This window comes from Macrobrachium rosenbergii, chromosome 2 (genome assembly GCF_040412425.1).
Source record: "Macrobrachium rosenbergii isolate ZJJX-2024 chromosome 2, ASM4041242v1, whole genome shotgun sequence".
NCBI lineage: Eukaryota > Metazoa > Arthropoda > Malacostraca > Decapoda > Palaemonidae > Macrobrachium > Macrobrachium rosenbergii.
The window spans coordinates 33,813,013-33,820,484 of NC_089742.1; positions in this window are offsets into that span (position 1 = coordinate 33,813,013).

Genomic DNA, 7,472 nt, shown 5'->3' on the forward strand with positions numbered 1-7,472 from the left:
CTAATCGGTCTATGCCAGCACGGGCTCTTGCCCAGAGGCAGCCTTATAGTGTGATAAGGTGCTGACCTGCTGTGGACCTCGGGACCCCTTCCACCAAAAAGAGACGAAGATACTTTATTATGAATGAAAATTTCATCACTCCTGAATTAATCATGTGCACACACATACACACACACACACACACACACACACACACACACACACACACACATATATATATATATATATATATATATATATATATATATATATATATATATATATATATATATATATATATGTATAAATATACATATATATATATATATATATATATATATATATATATATATATATATATATATATATATATATATATATATATATATATGTATGTATATATATGTATATATATGCATATATGTGTATATATATATGTGTATATATATGTATATATATATATATATATATATATATATATATATATATATATATATATATATATATATATATATATATATATATATATATATATATATATATATATATATATATATATATATATATATATATATATATATATATATATATATATATATATATATATATACACATATGTATGTATAATACTTATCACTCGAGAAACATGCAATGCGCCTTTTCTTTTTTTTTTACTTAGCAAATCACATTCAAAAGTCAACATTACTATTTATGACGCTGTGTCTTGACATTTTTCTTATAATGAAGATAATTCTATGCAAATTATGCCCAGGTCACAATTTTCGAAAAGAAAAAAAGATTATTGGCTTTTGAAACATTTGCACAAATATATGGGCATTTAATTTTTCTTCCTCCAGTTCCCTAATTTTTTGCTAAAATGTTTTGTTTTACGGCGCAAAATCCCTTCCATATCTTATTGTATTATTACCTTATTTTGTTTTAAAATGTTTTATCGTAATGATTAAAAAAAAAATCGCTCCAAACCTAACCCCAATCTCTTGTCCTTTTTTTAAAATAAATTTCCAAAAATTCTCAAAAATATTGTCACCATTACCTGATAAAAATCAACAGACATTAAAAACATGTAAAGAAGTCTCCTAATCCTAATCCTGACGAGCGTGAAATATTATCAATGATGAAGAGAATGTGATTAATGCATAAAACACCCACAAATGTCTAAATAAAAATACTATCTCACATAGCTAATAAACAACAATAAATATAGAGAGTATTAATGATAGTCTTAACAAACTAATAAATAATGGTTAATGGTGAATAAAATTGTGATCAGTGCAAAAAATATAAACAAAATTGCCAAAAAAATCAGTCATTTCATTCATAGTTGATAAACTGCAGTAAACACTTAGCATAGTAATAACATTCGCAACATACAAATGAATAATGGTTAATGATGAAGATAATTGCGATTAATGCAAAATACAAAAATATTTTAAAAATTTCTAAACTATTAATATTCTCACGCACAGGCAATAAATATTAGTAAACATGCATGTGAATAATCATAACGACCATGTGGAAAATTATTAATGATTAAGATGATGGTGATTAATGCAAATAATCTTTAAAAATGACCGAACTGTTAATATTTTTACACAGTTAAATAATATTAACGCAAAAGAGTATGTTAATAATAACTCTGGCTTGTGAGTAATGGTTAATGAAGATGATAATGATCGATGCAAAATAAATTTTTAAAAATTACCAAAAAATAATATTGCCACACCAAGTTAACAAACACCAAGAGACACGATTTATTTCAACAATAACCCTAACAAACATGTGAATAATGGTTAATGATAAAAATAGTGGTGATTAATGCAAAAATATAAAATTAAAAATGTTGATATTCTTAAACATAATTAACAAACATTAACACCGAGGGAGTATGTTAATAATAAATCATAACAATTCATAAATAATTGTTAATAATGAACACAATAAAATCTTCAAACGTTTCAAAATAATTAACATAGTTACACACAGTTAACAAACATTAAATAACATGGAATATGTTAATAATAATCGTAACAAAACTAATAAATAAAGGCTAATATTGAACATAATAATTGTGATTAATGTAAAAATATTTTCCAAAAATTTCCTAAAAATTAATATACATTGTTTCACATGGTTAATATTAATAAATACTGTTAATAATGGTTAATCGTAAAAATAATGGCGATGAATGCAAAAAATTACAAACCATTATCTTTATACATATCTGACAAACATTAATACTCAACGAGTACATTAATAATAATTAATTGCAAATTAAGGTTGTAAATAATTATAAATTAAGGTTAAAAATTATTAATGCAAGAAATTTTCCAGACGTTGCCAAAAAAATTAATACTGTTACACAGAGTTGAGGAAAATTAACGAATGGTGAATATATTAATAATAATCCTAACAAAACCAATAAACATTAGTTTAAAATGAATATTTTTGTGATTAATGCAATGACAATATTAATAATAATCCTAACAACACCAATAAATGATAGCTATAATTAATATTTTTGTGATTAATGCAATAAAAATATTAATAGTAATCCTAACAAAACCAATAAATAATAGTTTATAATGAATATTTTTGTAATCAACGCAAATAAATCCAAAAATAACAAAGAATTAATAACGTTACACACAGTTAATACACATTGATATACATGGAGTATAATTCTAGGAAACCTTTGAATAATGGTTAATGATGAAAACAATTGTGATAACTGCAAGAAAAATTTGTCAAAAGTTTCCCAAAAAATTAATATTCCCATACATAGTTAATAAACATTTACAACAAGGAGTATTTTAACAATAATCCTAATGAAACTGTGAATAACGCCTAGTGATGTAGATAATGGTGATTAATCAAAAAGCTAAAAAAATTAATGTTGTCATTCATAGTTAATAAATACAACTAAACATAGTATGTTAATAATAATCCTAACAAACATGTGAATAATGGTTAATGGTTAATGGAAAACTACAAAAAAACAAAACAAAAAATTAATACTGTAATAAACAGTTAATGAACATCAATAAACATGGAGTGACGCTTAATGATGAATACAATGGTGATTAATGTGAAAAATATTTCCCAAAGTTTCCAAATAATATTATTATTACACATAGTGAATATTTATAGAATTTGAGTATATTAACAATAATCAATAAAACTGTGATTAACTGTTAATGATGAGGAAAATGGCCCTCAATTATAAAACAACTAAATCCAAAAAAATCCCAAAAATTAATACTGTCACATACAGCTAACTAACATCAGTAAACACGGAGGACTATGTTAATAATAATCCTAACACCTAGCGAATATTGATTAATGATGAAGATAGTGGAAATACCGAAAAGATATTCATTGCTAGATGAAAAGGTATGAAAAAATGGATAATGGTAAGGAAATAGTTTTACTCACCAAAATTTGAGAAGTTGTTTTCTTGTGCATTAGTTTTGTAGAGTAATTTGATGCATGAATCCATAAACAGGCAGGGGCCATAAACAAGGAATCGAGGGACCCCAGCAGTGTTTAAAAGACTATTCAACAATTCGTTTCCGTAGTACGCCGAGCTGACAGAACGATGAGGCCAAGAGAGACACGGTCTATCCAATTGGTTGGAGTCGCCTCCCACCTAGGGTAACTACGTAGGCGATGACGTATCTTAGAGGTACTACCTGCTCATCACGGCAATTCACCTGCTGACGCAGTTAGGATGTAGACAAAATTCCGCCTACATGGGGGATTTTGGGGGGAAGTGAGCAGACCTTCTCTTTCTATTGGCCTTGGTTTGCTGTGAAACCTTGGTGAAACAAACCCAGTCGTTGTCACTGAGTTCGGAAGGCTTCATGGGATAGGAATCCACAGATATTTTTTTCACAATGCCTTTTGTTCCTGAGCAGGACATAAGTTCCAGCCTGCCTGCAGTCTACAAGAGTTATCGTGAGCGGCTTGCAGGTGTTGCAGCATCCTTCTTCACAAGGCGTAAACCAGTAGTAAAATCTTGTAGTAATATTTCAACCTAATCTAGGTAACTTTCGCACAGTGGACTCCATATATTAATGGTTCTTGGTGTGTTCATGAGTGCAGTGGATAGAACATACCGGCAGAAAATGTATGCATATTTTCTTAGACGGCCTCTAGAACTGCTCCTGTTGTGGTCCTGGTTATGGGGTTCGTGCCTCAGCCTCAGGTCCCTCATTGTTGTTCCTCTCTGAGACAACTTTTAAAATAGCAGTTTTGGTCCTCATGGCAGTTACTGAATGAACTGTAAGGAAGGGAGCCTTGAAGATTACTTCCTCTCCTCTTGGAGGTAACAGAGTAACTCAATGAATATATACCTCTTGCTTCCTTTGGCCTTACATCGCTCCCTCATGATGGATTCCTTGTGAATATTTCTTTACAGGTATGCTTCCAGCATTTTGTTGTCCCCAATTAACCAGTACACCTTAAACATTACATTAATCGTCTCATCCCGAACTTTTGAGAAATAATAATTTTTTCAGTTGCAAGGAGGACAGGATTTCTTAACTGGAACGGTCTTCTTAACAAAGCTGTGGTAAGCCAGATCAAGGCTTTTTAGCCTATTTAGCAGCATTAGCAGCCCATGTAAGTGGTATACAAACTCCTTTTCTTCCCTTTTCCTGCTGTGCTGGGGGTTCAGTCCCAGTAACAGAACGTTCCACAGGTTGGGAACCAGAGCTGGTGTGGTGGCAATGGTACTGAACTCAAAATTGACTGGTGTGGCACAGTTTCCCACACGTAGGGAACTGCTAGCAGCATAAGGGAACGAATCACCACATTCTGTATCATTATCACTTATATATGTGTACACCTACTCATCATCTGACGTGTCACTACCACTATATTCTTAATAATGGTAGCTTTTTCTCTTTCTTTTCACACCATTAGCCTACGCCATACTTATCACTTTCCTCCTACTCTCTACAATCCCTTTTTTTCTCTTTACCCTCACCTATTACAACACCGTCTTTTTCTGTAACAACACTACCACAATGAACTATTCTCGCAAAAGGCTCATAATCATCATTATCACTATCTGAACACAAAACATCATCGAAAACAGTTTTACCTGTAGCTAGAAGCCACAGACACACAGAGAGATATTTTCTTTATTTGCTGTTTCTTGCACTATTCGGTGACGGCCCCTCCACATCTTACACTTTAATAGAATCTACGATGTCCGAGCTCATTGCAGTGGTAATATTATCGCTCGGCGATTGATAATGCCGCCAATACAAGCTGTAAAATTGCTTATTTACGGAGCATTCCGAACTCAGATCAGCTGTCACCAGAAACAATAACATAGGCGCTGATTGGCTGGCCAGCTGTTCGGTGTTTAATATGTTTTTCCTAATCTTTATAACGGCTCCCCCCGTACGCGGTGCGCGGTCACTCTTATTGAGCGAAAAACTCTTTCCATTCAAAGGGATTTTCGACCGTAATGGAAGTGACGTTTAACATTATTCTTTTTGCCAAATTCTTATCGAATGTTTGAGGTCGGGATTCCTTCTCTAACAGGAGTTTCGTTGGGAGTGGCTCATGACGTTTTTAGCATGTAATGGACCCATCTATAACGTAATGAAGTGTTAGCTATCAATTTCAAATAAATCTGTTGGTACGTGTTTGCTGGCTATACCCTTTTTAACCCTGGGTGGGACCACTATGATCGTCTATAACAAGCAGTTACTACATTTGCTCCGCTTTTTTACTGGGGAAAAGTAGTTTATTTTTATCAGAGGGGATATATATATATATATATATATATATATATATATATATATATATATATATATATATATATATATATATATATATATATATATATATATATATATATATATATATATATATATATATATATATATATATATATATATATATATACATACATACTTATATATATATATATATATATATATATATATATATATATATATATATATATATATATATATATATATATATATATATATATATATATATATATATATATATATATATATATATATATATATATATATATATATATATATATATATATATATATATATATATATATATATATATATATATATATATATATATATATATATATATATATATATATATATATATATATATATATATATATATATATATATACATATACTATATATACATAACAACAATAACAATTAATTTTTCGTATATGCGCAGGTGATCCTCCCTAAAACATAAGAGGTAGTTCTTCAAGCTAACCTCAGACGAAAACGTTGGCTTTAACAGAGAAGAAAGAAAGATCCTAACCTCTGCTTCCTAATAAATATCTTGCAACATACGAAGAGCGTGCATGCATGCAATATCTCAGGAGCCTGATGAAAAGTTTATGCAATATGCTGCAAGACTAACCTGGAACGAGAACAATGTAATGGCTGATTCATTTAAAGACTTTTGTTAATTTACGGCTCGTGTTACGCGTGAGAATATGTGTGGGTTAGGGAATGCTCTGTATTTTGCGCGCAGGAGCGCGCATACTCGAGGATACATGTGCATGCACTGGGAAAGAAAGAGATGGCGAGAGGAAGAGAGATTTATTTTATACTTATATTAAATTATGTTCCAGTTCACTTTTAATATGATATGGAATTACTTTGAAGGTTCTTACATACTGTACGCATGCCTGCAGAGAGAGAGAGAGAGAGAGAGAGAGAGAGAGAGAGAGAGAGAGAGAGAGAGAGAGAGAGAGAGAAGGTGACTATTTCCCCTAGTTTTAATTGCAGGCTCTAGTAATGAGCTTCTTTTAAATCTTCTCTGATGGCATTATATAAGACTTACTAAAGGAAATTAAAAATATGTTCATTTCCGAACGTACCCTTATTTAATTACTTTGGGAATCTGTTGGAAAATTGTGTTCTCAGATTTCTGTCTCAGTTATCGGGGTTCTAATAGTTACATAAATTATGTCACTTCTTGCAGTATTGCACTTCTTAGTATTTAAAGGATTCCAAAGTGAGTAATTCTAAATTAATTTGTTTTACTTAAAATTATGCTTAATAGGAATAAAATTACACTCAATAGTCATTTTTAAATAAAACCAGGATGGTATATTTCTAATAGTAATAAATTACTTCTTTTACTTTAGATTACACTTGATTGGAATAAAATTTTACTTGACTTTCACCCTCCAGAAAAACTAATGGTAACTTTCTAATTTTGATCCGAGTGGAATGGAATTGAAAATAGATAATATAAGAACATCAGAAAACTAGTAGTCGCATATGCCAAGGGTTTTAGAATGGCTTTGACCAGAAAAAGAATAAAAAATTGTTGGAAAATGAAATTAGACCGATAAGGAGTGAGAAAATTCATACCAAAACTATATATTCTTATCAAAACCGTCTTATTGACCAAAAGCGGAATCCTTTCTAAACGAAAGTTTTTCATCCTACTAAAGAGAT